The sequence below is a fragment of the Peromyscus maniculatus genome, chromosome 16, assembly GCF_049852395.1.
Source record: "Peromyscus maniculatus bairdii isolate BWxNUB_F1_BW_parent chromosome 16, HU_Pman_BW_mat_3.1, whole genome shotgun sequence".
In the NCBI taxonomy this organism is placed as follows: domain Eukaryota; kingdom Metazoa; phylum Chordata; class Mammalia; order Rodentia; family Cricetidae; genus Peromyscus; species Peromyscus maniculatus.
This window is the reverse complement of record NC_134867.1, coordinates 45999272-46015931: the sequence shown is the minus strand read 5'-3', so window position 1 is coordinate 46015931 and position 16660 is coordinate 45999272.

Sequence of the window (16660 nt, the reverse complement as noted above, 5' to 3'; positions counted from 1 at the left end):
GTATTTCTCCTATTTAGAAAACTTCTTTCCATCAGCCACACTCAAGAATTCCAGGGCAGCAGGAAACCAATGTACACAAAAATGGAGAATTATTACTTGGGATAGGCAAACTAAATAGAATCTGAAACAGTAACTTCAGGAGTTATAAATGACATGCTTGACAATATTAACAGTGCTTATGGAGGTATAAAAAGAGAAAATATGTCCAAGATGTGCTATGAAGTGCTGCTTGTAATAGAGAAAAAGAAAAACAACTACAAATCCAGTGGTAAAGAATTAATTGAAGAAAAGCTTAATACTGCTAGTAGCAGTTATTCCTCAAGAGCTGGGAGGGAGGTGCGTGGAAATTTCAATGGCTACTATAAGCCTTTCTTCATTGTATATGTCTTTTTTTTTTTTTTTTTTTTTTTTTTTTTTTTTGGTTTTTTCGAGACAGGGTTTCTCTGTGTAGCTTTGCGCCTTTCCTGGAACTCACTTGGTAGACCAGGCTGGCCTCGAACTCACAGAGATCCGCCTGCCTCTGCCTCCCGAGTGCTGGGATTAAAGGCGTGCGCCACCACCGCCCGGCTTGTATATGTCTTTATATTGAGAATTGTGGTGGTTTGAAAGAAACTGGCCCCTAAAGGGAGTGGCACTATTAGAAGATGTGGCTTTGTTGGAGTAGGTGTGGCCTTGTAGGAAGCATGTGGGTTTTAAGTCTCCTTTGCTCAAGCTATGCTCAGTGTGGCAGACAGTTCTCTTCCTGTTGCCTGTGGATCAAAATGTAGAACTCTCGGCTCCTTCTCCAGCACCATGTCTGCCTACATGCCACCATGTTTCCCGCCATGACAATAATGGACTAAACCTCTGAAACCATAAGGCAGCCTGAATTAAATGTTTTCCTTTGTAAGAGTGCTGTGGTTACGGTGTCTCCTCACAGCAATAGAAACTCTAACTAGGATAGTTGTGTAACAGTTTTCTCTGAGATTGAAACATTTGGTGATGCTCCTTATGACCAAAAGTAAAGAACACAAAATACTTTCAGGACATCACTGAAACCGACCAAATTCACTCGTCCTTTCCATCCCCAAGAGTATAGAAGCAATAAAAACAGTTGAGAGTCACTTCCTGAAAACCCTAGCAGCCAGGGAGAAGCCGAGACCAACTGAACTGCAAACAAGAAACAAAGACCAGCTTTCTGCAAGCGGCTCTGGCCAACTGAGCCACTTGGAAAGGACACTGTTCAGCCTGCTTGAGCTGCCTGCAGGCTGTGCAGTGTGCTCCAGCTTTCCAGTTTTGGTGAGCTGTCACCCATGCAGGGGTGGGCTCTGGTAATGCTGTCTTGGTGTCATTTCGGCATCTGTATGTAACCCCCCCACCTATAATCCTTTACACACACACCCCCAATAAAACTCAGTGGCTCACCACATTGGATGTTTATGGTAACTGTACTTTGATTAGTTGTCAGTTCCCTATCTGGGGTAAGCAAACTTCATGTCTGTCCAGGAAAAGTCTGTCACACAACCCTTATGTCTCTGTGCCTGTAGGAGATTGGTATGTCCATAGGGTGACTGAGTCCCTGTACACCTCACATAGACATTCAAAATTGTAGCTGTAGTTTTCTCCAGTCCCACTAGGACTGGCGGCTGCTCAGACCCAAGTATACACACAGAGAATTATAAGCTGTTTGGCCATGGCAGGCTTCTTGCTAACTGTTCTTATATCTTAAATTAACCCATTTCTATTAATCTATAAGTTGCCATGTGGCTCGTGGCTTACCAGTATCTTTACATCTTGCTTCCTCCGTGTCTGGCTGGTGACTCCTGATTCAGCCTTCCTGTTCCCAGAATTCTCCTCTCTGTTTATCCCGCCTATACTATACTTCCTGCCTGGCTACTGTCCAATCAGCGTTTTATTTATCAATCAATCAGAGGAACACATTCACAGCATCCCCAGCACCAAATAACCTCTAATGACTTACAATTCTGAATGCAAGCCGGGTGCAAGGTAAATGCTGTGGAAATTGTTATTCTCTATTGTAGGAAACAATTTTTAAAAAAGTCTGAGCTAGAGGTAGTGGCACACACCTATTATCCCAGGTCTTGCATGGCTGAGGCAGGATTGTGAGTTCCAGGCCAGTCTGGACTACCTAATAGCAAGAAAACAGGTAATGTAGATAGGGAGAGTATATGTGTTCATTAAAGACACATTTTTAAGGAGAGATTTCTTCAATTTATCATTGGTTGGATCTTCCAGTGTGTAATTCTCAGATGCAGAAAGTTGACCATATTTAGATAAAGATACACATAAAAATGAAAGCAAGGATGGAACATATTAGAAATATATAATCTAGGCTAATAAGTATTATAAATTATAAGTTTTAAAATGATTAAATTATGCCACTTACATATCCATAAAGTTGGCAAATATTAAGGATTCTGTTTATACATTACCAATGGAGCAATTGTTGTGGGGTATTCACCAGAGAAGACTGCTTGGACTTGGGTTTAAGCCAACAGAAAGTCTTTAGTAGCCAGCTGCTGGCTACAGTGGGATCCCAGTGTAGCCCCAAGCCTTTCTCAGGGTGAGCTTTTAAGCACGAAAACCATATACTGGGTTGACATACTTCAGTTAACAAGTAACAGTTAGCCAGAAGCAGAACTACAGAAGCCAAAAAGCAAGATTAGTAAATTTAGAGACTTTTCCATAACTGTAGACTTTGATAGATTAGGTCTATGTTTTAGTTTTGGCAGGTGGTGCTGTCTCCATGCTGAGTTTTACAGCCTGAATGGCACTTCCATCATGGAGTCAGTTGTGCTAAGTTCTCAGGGCCTACTAAGTCTGGTGCCCTGTTACAGCAACAGGTAAAGGCTGCATTTAGTCCTAAGACATGTTCAGAGAAGAAACATTTGAAAGCTTGTGTGGTGTGGACCACGTGCTGACCATTGCTGCTTCGCAGAGTTCTAGCATTTCAACATTGCAGACCACACTTCTCCAACACTTTTTAACTTTCATATTTAATGATTCTCAATATTAAAGCCTTTCCCTTTGAGAAATTTTGCATGGGCTTTGGTAAAAGGATAAAAGTGTGTACAATGATTATAATGATACGGCATGCAGGTGGCCTTGGTGGGTTTTGTCAAGATGCCTGGTGGGTGAAGGAGACACGTCATACATACATGGTGGTGGGCTGTGGAGTGTGGAGAGTCGCTCAGACCATGCAGAGACAGCATCCATATGGAGAGCTTATTATAACAGAGCGATAGAGAAAGAGAGGGAAAGGAGAGAGGAAGAAAGAGAAAGGAAGGGAAAGCAGAGGTGTGCACACTTCATGGCAAGAAAGGGAGGAAGGGGGAGAGGAAGAAGAAGGGAGGGTTTTTCCTTAAAGGAGGATTTACATCAGGATGCAGGGTGGGTCTCCAAGAGGCGGGGCAGAATGCCAACATTCCTCTGTTTTGATTATTATAAAAAGGTGAGTTATGGATAGCAAGTGGGGAAATAAGGGCGTTGAATTCTTGAGATTGCTTCCTGCAACAAAGTGGAAGGGGGGGAAGTTAAGAGTCAGGGTCATGTTGGGCGAGAAGTATGATTGAAGAATCATTCAATTGGCTGTCATCATGGAGATCTCAGGCATGGAGATCTCAAGTGTCTGTTTTTTTGAGGGAGCTGAGAAGTCAAATTGCTATGAGAAAAAAATAGATTGTTATCATAGCAATTTGGCCTCATGAGTGGGAGAAGGGGCTAGCCATGGGAAGAGTGATAACTGCCAAAAAGAATGGGATGGAGAGGTGCCCTGGTTGTACAGAAGAGGCAGGGTAAATGAATGAGTGAGACACAAGAGCGGATATGCCCTTTATTGGAACATCTTGGAAAACCAGGTTCTGGTTGCTGGGTAGGTACCCACTTGAGCCTGGAGAGGTGGTACCAGCAGTGAATTGAGGGATAATGTGTTCTTCAGGAGTACCTGAGATATCACATCTGTTGTTTCTCTGGATGTGGGGGTGCATGCATCCCAGTTGACATCCTGGGTTGGTGGTTGGCATCCTTGGAACTGGTGCAGGGGCTAGCATATCTGGAGGACCCTCTGTGGGTTGGCCTTGGCCTAGGCAGGAGGAGTGAAATGGCAAAATGTGCTTGAAAATGGGTGGGGTCAAAATGGACACTGGAGACTGTTAGTTTTCATCAGACCAGATTTCTTAATACAGTAGCAGAACTTTTCCCAGGAGCCTGCAGGTATCTGGCAGACAGCTGGAACAGATTTACATCTTGGTGTCATAGCAAAAGGGTTAAAAATCCATAGAAATTTAAGGATTCCAGGCCAGGTGTCAGTTGTGCACACCTTTAATCCCAGAACTCAGGAGGCAGAGCCAGGTGGATCTCTGTGAGTTCGAGGCCAGCCTGATCTACAGAGTGAGATCCAGGAAAGGTGCAAAGCTACACAGAGAAACTCTGTCTCGAAAAACAAAACAAAACAAAAACAAAACAAAAACAAAAAACAAAAAAAAGAAAGAAAGAAAATAAAAAAGAAAGAAAAAGAAAAAAATTTAAGGACTCCTAACAACTGTTTGTAGTCGATGTTGTAGCAGTTTATCAAAACTGCATTTCTCAGTATTAAGATTTTGAACCTCTGGAGTTATATCTGAAACCAGTTCCTCCTGTACCATGACGTCTGTGAATGAGGCATGTCTGTTTTTTTTTTTTACAATAAACTTATTAATAATGAGATATCAAGGTGCTTGCAGTCTTCGGATTGGGAGTGTTAATCTGGTCATCAAACACCATCAGAGCTGAGAAGGATAAATTAAAGAAGAAATGAGACAGCTTTCCAGCCACCCAGGCAGCAATCCCAAGTCTCTCCATGGTTATTGGAGGACAGAAGCCCCAAGGGCAGCACTTGTTCAGCTGCTGAGCCCAGAAGATCTGACAGGGTTTTTGTGTTTTTTTTTTTTTTTTTTTTTTGTGTGTGTGTGTGTGTGTGTGTGTGTGTGTGTGTAATAGGGATTTGGGGAAACTGACCATTCTTGACTTTGCAGCATGGGGCATTCGATCCTCTGTTGTTCCATTTATTCACAGTCTGGACCGGATTTCAGCAGCAGTCCAAAGTGGCTTTTTGGTGCATGGCTGACCTTGCCATAAGCTTCCAGGTAGAAATTCTTCTGTGGTCATCCATCTTTTGGAGAAGATACAGGATGCTGCCAGGAGCTGACATGTCTCTCTATCATAAAATGCCTTTATATTAAATGCCATATTCTCAGATTCCTAAAGGTGTTTGAGGCCCAGGGGGACAAAATCTGTTAGGTATATCTAAATTAACTTTGAGAGCATATATAAGTTAAATCTGAACATGCAGTTTTCTCAATTAGTTGCAGCTTACCATGGTAGCAAAAACAGGGAGGCTAGACATACATTCTTGTACTGTTATTTTTTTTAAGTCCCTATAGTTCTGATCTTTGAGTACTGCCAGTTTATAATCCTGAATGATTTATATAGAAATAATAATTTCTTAAGGTCATATAATATCTTTTTGGTTCTACATAAAGAAGGTCAAGTGTCTTATATTATTGTAGAACCATTTTAGTTAAAAAATCTTGCCGGGCGGTGGTGGCGCATGCCTTTAATCCCAGCACTCGGGAGGCAGAGGCAGGCGGATCTCTGTGAGTTCGAGGCCAGCCTGGGCTACCAAGTGAGTTCCAAGAAAGGCGCAAAGCTACAGAGAAACCCTGTGTCGAAAAACCAAAAAAAACAACAACAACAACAAAAAAAAAACTATTAATTGACAACTGCTTTTTTAGGATATCAATTGGCATTATAGGTAAACATTTAATCCCCTATGCCAGGGAGTTTTTCTTTGACTTAGTCCTTTAGCCTGTGTTGAGGGGTGGGCAGAGACAATGCTCTTCTATAGCTGCTTGAAGCTGAAACAGGGCTCAGGTGGTCAGAGCCCAAGGAGGCTGAAAGGCCAGTCAAAGGTAAAGAGTGGACCCAGGCAATGAGATATTTACCAAAAGTATCTAGTCATCTGACCTAGTTGTAGAGACAGGGAACAGTTATGTTTGGCTGGACTGGTCTACATCACATCAGCTTCAGCAAGTCTAGAAGTCGTGGTTGTTTGGAGCAGAGTCAGCAATTGATGCTTGGATGTGTCTGCCAGCCAAGTGGAAGCCTGCTGAAGCAGACAGACTAGAGACAAAAGTTAAAATTCATGAGCTTATTTGGAACCTTTAGGCCCACAGCCTTAGTAACTGGGAAGGGGAGGAGTTTGAAAACTCAGGCTGTACTGTTGTACTTATCTGGAGTCCTTTTGACTCCTATGAAGTGGATCCAATGGCTTCTTTTGATCCTCTGAGGCTTATATAAATTTTCATTTTATAAAAGAACATAAAAGTTTTAGATATATTTGTATTATCAGTCAGTATTGAAATCCAAACCGTAGGAAAGCAGGTGCAGGTAATGGGTATCTAGGCTCATCCCTTTGAGTCCTAGCAAAATTACAGGTTTGGGTTGAAAGGTAGGTACATTTTTTTTTTGTTTAGAGAGAGCCAGGTACAGATTGGACAGAGATGTCTTTGGCCTGATGAAAAGTTTAAGTTTATATTTAGAAGATGACCAAGGAAAATTTAAAATCCCGAGCTTGTTACCCAAATAACATAAGTATTCTATTAGTGCTAAAATCTGAAAATTTAAAATCTTAACAATAACAATATTATGGAAGGAAAAGATAATCTAAAGCATTTAAACCGTTTATCTGAAAGGTAATCTGAAGTATTTAAATCTCTCAAATGTCTTCCTGCAATGTCGAAAATAAAGTATTTTCTTTTAGTTTAAGAGGGAGAAAACATGGCCTCACCATAATCAAACCATTATCGTCTGGGTGACTCTTAAATTATAAAGTTTAGCTGCCAGAGCAAAGTGTATTCTTTTGTATAAAAGTATTGAGGTACAGCTTTAATATCTCATTAAACAAGCATTATTTTAATTTCCAGTGTTAATAGTTTTAATTTTTTAAAATTATAACATATTTTTAATCATACCTAATAAAATAAATTTATAATTTTTTTTCTTTTGTTTTTTCGAGACAGGGTTTCCCTGTGTAGCTTTGCGCCTTTCCTGGATCTTGCTCTAAATTTCTAAATCTTAAGGTAAGGAAGAACCAGTGTGTGCTGAACAGGACGAAGCTGGCCTCTTCATCTGTGACTCACACGTTGTAAAGCTTCAAGAAAGCAATCAGAAAGGAGGCCTGGTACGGGGGGGGGGGGGGGGGGGCGGAGCGGGTCTGCTGTATCAGGGTGGAGACTTGGGAGAGGCAGGCCTGGACCACATCAAAGATGGTGACAAAGCCAAAGGACCTGTCTGTCTTTGACCTCAGTCAAGATGGCATCCCTGACCATGTGATTGTCCTTATCAAATATGGTGACTAACCTCAGGTCATGTGGGTTTTGTTTTGTTTTGTTTTGTTTTTGTTTGTTTCCCCCAAGGCAAACTGAACAGATAAGTAACAGAGAACCTCAAGCACTTAAAAATCATGAAGAAATAGTCAGGTGGCCAGACATTTCTGCAGCTCATCCACCATCCCTTTCACTCAGCTGCCAGCTGGAGGGGCCTGGGATCCCCAATACACCAGCCTCGGGCCACCTGTCGGCCTGGGGTGGGGCTCAGGGCCACATATATCATCTGCCAGGAGAGCCTCAGCTCGAGTGCCCACCCCTTCCCTGGTCAGCTGGTGGAATAGGCTGATGAGGTCCTGGCAACAGAGTTAAGCGAGAGAGAAAAGAGGCTGGGGATGAAATTACAGACAAGAAGAGGAATTAGAGGCAAGGGACAGGTGAAGAGAACAAGCTTTGCCTGGTGGGCAATTTTAAAGGTTGCACATGTCGCAGAAAGTGACTTGGCGACAGGTGATGACGTAACTGCTTTGGCAGAGACTGGAAGAGCACGAGGGAGCAGAGATAAGGAAGAAATCCAGCAGGCTAGAGCCGGGATAGAGGTTAGGTGGCAGGCACATTTTCCACAGTGAAGTAGAAGGTCTAACAGACTGACCTCCAGGATCCCGGAGGGTCAGCGAGGATCGAAGATGGCACAAGACAGCCAGTGAATCGTCCTCTAAAGGCTATGGGCCGAGGAGTGAGTGGGTGCACACTGTGCCATATGCTCTTGCATAGGAACAGGGCCCGGAGGGCTGAAAGCCTGAGAGACATGTGGTTGCTGGTACTGGAACTTGGAGAAACCACGGTGGAGAGACAAGTCGAATCCTCCTCACTCATGGAAAATGGCCAGAAGGGAAGGGAGGAATCTTACTGATAGGGTGAAGGGACCCAGCGGTCCTCCGGTTGGAAAAGTGATGGTGTTAGATGGTACTTTCTTGGACTGCTGGTGGGGAGGAGAAAACACCAGGGGGAACTTGCAGAGTCACGCAGCACCAATGTAGTGATTCAGCGCATGGGTGGCTTTGGGAGCTTGGGCCAAGGTGCCCCCGTGGGTGAGGGAGACATGCCATGTAGATGCAGCGGTGGGCTGCGGAGCATGGGAAATCACTCATACCATGCAGACACAGCATCCACGTGGAGAGTTTATTATAATAGGGAGATAGAGAAAGAGAGGGAAAGAGGAAGAACGAGAAAGGGAGGTAAAGAGGGAAAGCAGAGGCATGCACACCTCATGCATGGCAAGAAAGGGAGGAAGGAGGAGAGGAAGGAAAAGGGAAGGGGTTTCCCCTTAAAGGGGGATTTACGCCAGGATGCAGGGCGGGTCCCCAAGGGGTGGGCTAGAATGCCAACAATGATAGCCTCTCTAAACAAAATAATTCTTTGGGAAAAAATCCCCACCACCATGGAACCAGGAATTCCATTGTGCCCTCCTAATTACACCAAGAACAGGAATGTTAGAGATTTACTACACACACCTGATCCCAAAGATAAAATGCCTACAATTCAGACCCAGAGCCTGAGGCCATTAGAGTCAAGAGTTCAGTTAAGAAATTAGAACGGTAAGGTATAATGAGAAAAGAGTAAGACATCAGGACCTTCCCTTTTAGGAGCGTTATGAGGGGAACAGGCCCATATAGTAAGACTAAGAAACTTTAGTATCGTGTCTCTCCATTCCCTTGGGAGCTTGAGGAAAGTAACTGATAAAGCAGTCATTCTTCTTATTTGCAGCAAGAGGAACTTGTGGCCTTTCCATTAACCTATGACTGGTCCCTATTGTCAAGCTCAAGGCTAGATTCCTCAACCCCTGACCTCAAGCCACACCCCAGCTCACATGCTCCTTGTCTCCCATTTAGTCCTATGTGCAACGCTACAGTATAACAGGTGTAATCTTTTCTCAATTAAAGGCCACTGGCAGCCAACCCGCTTCACCTTCAGATCCTGTCTATCTCTTCCCTCTCTCTTGCTGCTGAAGCCACACATCCTCCTTGGCGATTTGAACCCCCCTGCTGAAGCAAGTCTCTGGCACATGTGTAAATGGAGAGCCAATCAATTTCTTCTTCTTCTTCTTCTTCTTCTTCTTCTTCTTCTTCTTCTTCTTCTTCTTCTTCTTCTTCTTCTTCTTCTTTTCTTCTTCTTTTCTTCTTCTTCCTTTTTCTGGAGTTGAGGACCGAACCCAGAGCCTTGCTCTACCACTGAGCTAAATCCCCAACCCCCAATCAATTTCTTCTACAGTGAGGAAGGGAAGGTATTTGGACCTGTGCTGGATATAATTCATGTACATACCTAGAAACAAGAACAGTGCTCACACTACTCTCCACTTCCATGGAGCTCTCTAAAAGTCCAAATGGGAAGGAAATACTCATCTACAGAGACGTCATTTGTCACTGAAGAATGCATTTCCCTCCAGTGGGACGTGAGGACAGCAGTGTGCAACTGGTGTGCTGGTTGAGATGACTTCTGGGGTCTTTGCTACGTTCTTATTGTGTAACGTGAGGATAGTGAGACTCGGTTTACTTACCTCGATGCTTCATGGTTGCTGTGAAATGAGGAAACGTGTGTGATGTGCCTGGCCTACAGAAAGCATTTAACCAACATGAGTTATTGGCCCACGCACAAGAACATCATACCCCAGGCTGGCCGTGTCTAAAACTAGGACCTTCATCATTTGGGATATGTCAGGACATGAGCTTTGCTCACATCACGGGGCTGAGTTCACTTGCACACTGACTCTGGACCTCCTCTTTTGGCTTTTTAACATTTCTGGTACCTTTCAGCTTCTTTGTAATAGTTATATTTCAAATAGTTTACTTGATTCTAGCCCCAGAAAGCATGTGTTCTTATCCATTTATCTTATCCATTTACTTTTTTATTTATTACTTTTTCTTATCTTATCCATTTACTTTTTTATTTATTTCTGAGACAGGGTCTCAGTTTTGCCTAGGTGGGGAATTGAACCATGGTACTCAAGAAACTCTCCTCTCTCAACCTCCAGATAGCTAGGGCTGCAAGTATAATCACTACCTATGATTTTAATTGTGTTCTTTAAAATTCCTTTTAGTCATAGTCACCTCCTATTCCTTGACTTTCCATTCACTGACTCCTGTCCTTGGAATCCAGAGTCTATACATTTGATTGATGGATACACTGCAAATAACAATCTGAATTTTCTTTACTATGTCTCTGTAGTCCTGAAGTGAATTTTAAAGTTTTCTTTTGTAGGTTTCCACTCCACTGACCTTAGTTTCAGGAAATAAGTGTCTCATAAGTCATTATTACTCCCCTTTTCTTTGAGTAACAGACATTATTGCACAGGATAAGTTATTTTTGAAATTATGAGGTAATTGCATCATGTATCCATTTAACTTATGAACTTAACTCTATGCTTTCAGGAAATGGGAGAAAAGAAAGATTACAGACATTTATACTGAGGGACATGGGCAATGCCACCTGTCCTTTATCAATAAGCACATGCTGAATGTTGGTGACCTGAGACATGCATCCACTTCTCTCTGTACATTCATATCATACTGATATGTGGTTGTTCTGTTCCTTGTGTGGTTTGTACTGTGAACATCTCGGTCATCTCGCTGTGAGGAGTGTAATTCTTATGCTGCTTTTTTTTTTTTTTTTTTTTTTGGTTTTTCGAGACAGGGTTTCTCTGCGTAGCTTTGCGCCTTTCCTGGAGCTCACTTGGTAGCCCAGGCTGGCCTCGAACTCACAGCGATCCGCCTGGCTCTGCCTCCCGAGTGCTGGGATTAAAGGCGTGCGCCACCACCGCCCGGCTCTTATGCTGCTTTTATTAGTGTTTTTCAAGGAAAGGATCTCATGTAGCCTAGGTTGGCATCATACTCACTATGTAGCTCCTCATCTGCCTGCCTCCAAGTGTTGGGAGTACAGGTATATTTCACAACATGCAGAAATTCTCATAATTTAAAGGTATGGTTACATGAAGACACAAATGGAAAATTCCACATCTGAGGTTATATGACAAGACACCATGAAAGTGTGCTAAGAATGTTGTAAGAGATGATCTTCAGGCTATTTGCACAACATGTAGATGAAACAAATGAATTTTGTGTTTAGACTTGAGTCTATCCCCAGGGCATCTCATTATGTATATATGAATCTTCTAATGTCTTTAAAAAAGTTGGATAATGGAGATAAAATTCATATATATCTATATGTACACAGAATAAAGCAACTAAATATAAACTAATTTCATTTGTGACCATATTAAAGAATGAGCCATTTTTTTCTAATAAGAAGTAAAAATAGACTGTTTGATTCATTGAGGTAATATTCTTATATATAGTATTTTGTGCAATATCAGGAATTTTCAAATGTAATTTTGTTTTATAATTTAATATCCTGAACAAAAAAGTTATTGTATTTTATTTAAAATAAAAGTAACTAGCAAAATCCTATAAAATTAAAAACAAGCAAGTATCAGAAGTGCCCAATGAGATGTAAATAATTTGATGTTGTGGTCTCAGAGATAAAATCAAGCAATGAGAAAATAGTTTATTGAATTTTGACTCTACTGATAACTTCATGGACTTATGCTACACTTTTTTTCTGTCATTTCTGACATTTTTATAGCTTCATATATATATATATATATTCATTTTTATAGCTTCCATTGCATGTGCTCATATTTCTCAACTTCCTCTCTGTTTCTGAGACATCTTCCCCTCCCAGTTCATGGGGTTGGGGATGTAACCTGGGAATTTATATAGGCTTGCCAAGTACTCTCCCAACAAGCTACTTTCCTGATTCCCAACCTAGACACTTCCCCTGACCTCCAGACTACTGTGTGCGATTGACTCCTTACACCTATCAACATATGATGTCCCAGCCGAAGGCAAACCAAACATGTTGAATTGCAAAGCTTCGCTTCCCTGTGTCCTCAGCCTCTTTGACCCTCCTCTCTACCCTTCTCAACTCTACCCTTCTGTCAAACTTATGTCTCTGCTCGTCTATCCTTCAGCAAGGGACATTACCACTTTTTAATACAGTACAGACACATGGTTAAGTATAGACATAACTTTTCCATGTCTCCCTTCCCCACATGCAACACTTCCAACTCATAACTACCCTTTGAATTAGTTTACATTTCTTTGTTAGGGTAAATAGCTTGGTTGGAGCCACCTTTGCCTCCCAACCAGATCGTAGCAATAGGAACAGCCACCATGCTTCCGCATTGTTTCATCTAGTTCATTATGGTCAAGACAATTGAGGTGAATGTAAGAATACTAGTATGGTGATATTTTATTTGTGCTGAAATGTGATTTTATTTGTATGTTAATAAAGTTGCCTGGGGATCAGAGCTAAGAGCAAGCCATTAAGCAGAAGTCTGGTAGTGGTAGCACACACTTTTAATCCGATCACATGACAGGCAGAGTCTGTGTGTTCAAGGACACAGCCAAGTGGTGACCCAGAACCTTTAATCTCACTACAAACCATAGAGACCTGGAGGTCTGTATAGACAGGCAGTGACGAGGAAGTCATGTGGTTGGGTTTACAGCCAATGAGAAGGCAGAACAGAAAGGCAATAAAAAGACAGGACACAGGAAGAAGGTCTCTCTCTCTCAGGGGAAGGACAGCAGTGAGTGGTAAGATAAGGTAAGGTGGTCTTAGCTCTTGGCTACTGCTCTGGTCTTTGGGCTTTTAACTCTTTATTTGACTCTGTGTTTCTTATTTAATAAGACCGTTTAGAATTATATCTACATACTAGTCCTGAGATTAAAGTATTTAATAGGTTCCTTTTGTCTTGAGGATAAGTTACAAATTCCTTGATAAAGTTTACAAAGACCAGTTCAACTTCGTGTTGTTTTTCTCTCTTAAAAAATAAAAAATCCCAAACTAGGGCAGCAGTAACTCACCAGTCGAATGCTTGCCTTACAAGCAGGGGGGCCCTCGGTTCAATCATAAGTATCCTCCTCCCCAAATCTCCAAAACAAACCCCAACCCAACCCAAATAGGACCCCAGGCTTTTTCTTTCTTTCTCTCTTTCTTTTTCTTTCTTTCTTTCTTTCTCTCTCTCTCTCTCTCTCTCTCTCTCTCTCTCTCTCTCTCTCTCTCTCTCTCTTTTGTAGAGGTCATTCTTAATACTACTCCTACACTGGTCTTTCAAACCCTCTTTTTAATGTTTTTGGTTTCCGTCATCTTCTCTCATATCTGCTGTCTAGGAAAATAATGGTATAAGGGTTCCTTTTCATTTTCTTCTCATCCATAACTTCGTCCTGGAGCTGAAAGTGGCTAAGCTATATTTGTTTAGCCCTGTTGAGGAACATGAAGGCATGTTCTAACACCATTCCTAGGTATAATATGCTTCCAGCTTCCTTTCTTGCTTACAGTGAATTAAAGAGTTAAACGAAATGAGGAAGACTGTTTCCTCATTTATTAATTATTAGAGTCTGTCAATGGGGGGTGGGAGGAGGGAGAAGGGGGAATCTGTGGATAGTATGTGGAGTGAGTAGAAAATTTCTTAAGGAAAACAAAAGAAAAAATACATGGCATGCACATAATAGAAAATAATGTATTGTTTGTGCTTATTTGTGTTTTTAATAATAAAATTTGTCTGAAAAATAAAAAAATTAAAAATTAAAAATTTAAATTTTCCTAGAAAAGAAGTCTGTGTATCTTATGCTTTTATGTCAGAAAAATATTATCAAAATTTCACTGACATAATGCAAAGCAACAATTCTTGGGGTAGAGAGACAGCTCAATGGTACTGAGAGCGTGTACTGCTCTTCCAGAGGACCCGAGTTCGCTTCTCAGTACCGATGTCACACAACTTAAGACTCCAGATCTAGGGAATCTGACACTTTTTTTCTGGCCTTTTGGGTACCTGCACCAGACTAGCAAGAGGAAATTCAATTGCTTCTCTACAATGGAGATAAGGAAGATTATGTCTGAAATGAAGGAGATCCTTTAGGGAGCGTCTTGGTGTTCCCATGTCCTGTGAGTAAAGTCAATGGGAAACTTCATCAACCCAATGCAGGCAGAATGATGAAGAGTCAAGACCTTCAGGAATGAAGATATGAGTCAGTCTTTCAGGAAAAGAACCAGGAACTGCTGAGGTGTTTACTGGGGGTGTAAGAAATACAGAATGGGCTGTAAAAGTTGTAATGACCAGCTAAGGCCACATGAGCAGTTGCAGAAATAAGGATTATAATTGAAACAACAATGTTTCTGTCATCTCTTGTTAAGAATGTGTTTGTGCATACATAGACACATATTAAGTAGACACTTGTATTTTCCCTTCTCTCTGTCTTCATCATGTAACATAACATGAATTGAGATAATAGCAGTGGTTATCATATTTAAGTGATGAGACACTACAAGAATGTCCCTCAAGGGACATTGCCACCTGTTCTAAAATATATAATGCATTTGTGCTTGTCTGTCGGTTAGTTATATGACCCACACTATTAGGACCTGGTTGTTATTTATAGTTGGAAATGAAGAATGACATAAGCAGATATGATAGTGTGTTAACTTGACAAGGGGCGGACTCCTGATGACTGATCTTGATTATCAACTTGATCTTGGCACACTTGTGAGAGATTTTTCTTGATTGAATCATTTGAGGTGGGAAGACCTGTCCTAAATCTGAAATTATACCTTCTATTGTCAGCCTACGTAAAAGGACCCAGAGAAGAAACTTCTGCTCTTTGCCTGCCTGCTCCACTCCCACTGGCATGTTCATCTAGCCTATTGATGAAACATTCCTTTTTTGGGATTAGAACACACTTCTTCAGGCCTCCCACACAGACCAAAGACCAGCAGAAGACACTGGCCTTGTGAACTGAACAACTACCAGATTCTTGGCCTTTCCATTGGGAGACAACCATTGTTGCATTAGCTGGACCACAGCCTGTAAGCCACTCTAGTAAATCCCCTTTTGATATAGATTCATTCTATCAGTTCTGTTCCTCTAGCGAATCCTAACACACTCTCTCTCTCTCTCTCTCTCTCTCTCTCTCTCTCTCTTTTAAAAAACAACAATTCTTTAGGTAGGTTTTTAAAATTAAAATTATAAATCACTAGGTCTCATACAAAATACATTAAAAGTTAGGTGGGGTTGAAATACTAGGGAATTATAAAATGTATCTGAACCTTGCTTTACACGAGACCTCCATGAACTTTTTTTTTGTTTTTGTGTTTCGAGACAGGGTTTCTCTGTGTAGCCTTGGCTGTCCTGGAACTCACTCTGTAGACCAAGCTGGCCTCAAACTCAAAGAGATCCACCTGCCTCTGCCTCAGAAGTGCTGGGATTAAAGGCATATGCCACCACGTTCCAGCTCCATGAACTTTTAATTTAAAAAAGACTATGCAAAAAAAGAAAAAAGACTATGCATGATGCATGGGCAGCAAATGTCTGTAATTTAACACTTGGGAGGTGGATGGAGAAAGAGGACAGGGAGATCAAGGTCATTCTCGACTGTATATTTGAGTTAGAGGCCAGCCTGGGAGACCCTGTCTCAGAAATACAACAAAAGAATAAAGAAATCTAAAATAAAAAGACCAAAAACTATCTGAAAATGAGACAAATGGTAACAGACAGACACTAGGGTTTTTCAATGATTTTATTGAGGTAACGTTTCACAATTTACACACACACATATATGCATATACATATACTTAGGAAAGCTAAACAACACTCTAAGGCACTTGGAATTGTGCACAGCGAAGAATTCTATATTATACTACTAGACAGAGGATAATTTTCCACTTTAAATAACACAAACACCAATATGGAATAAAAAAAAAAGATAATACATGGACTTTTCAGGTTACAATCATCATGGAATACATGTTTCGGTGTGTATACTTGCAACTATCATACCCACATAGTATGGATTAAGAAGAACCAAAAGGAGGAACTGTCGCGTTTATCTGGGTGCAGTTCCAGTTATTCACACCCACAGAAAGCAGACCTGTGTAAAGACTGGATCACGCACTGGAGACTCACCCAGCTAGTCTGGAAATGATCACAGTTTGCAGTCACTATCACTTTAACCAAAGCGCGAAATAGCAAAAGAACACAGACAGTCCATTGTGGGGAAAACCACTGTTACATAGGGGGAAAAAGAGAGACTGGTTTGAATGCTCAGCAGGTACTTAACTGGGGAAATCGGTGCAGGATGCTCTGAATACATTGGCACATGTCTCAGCCACAGAAGAAGTACTAAAGAATTAGTGCCTGTAGTGTGAGTGATGAAAAGTGGTCTGACCCTCAGCTCTTGCTAATT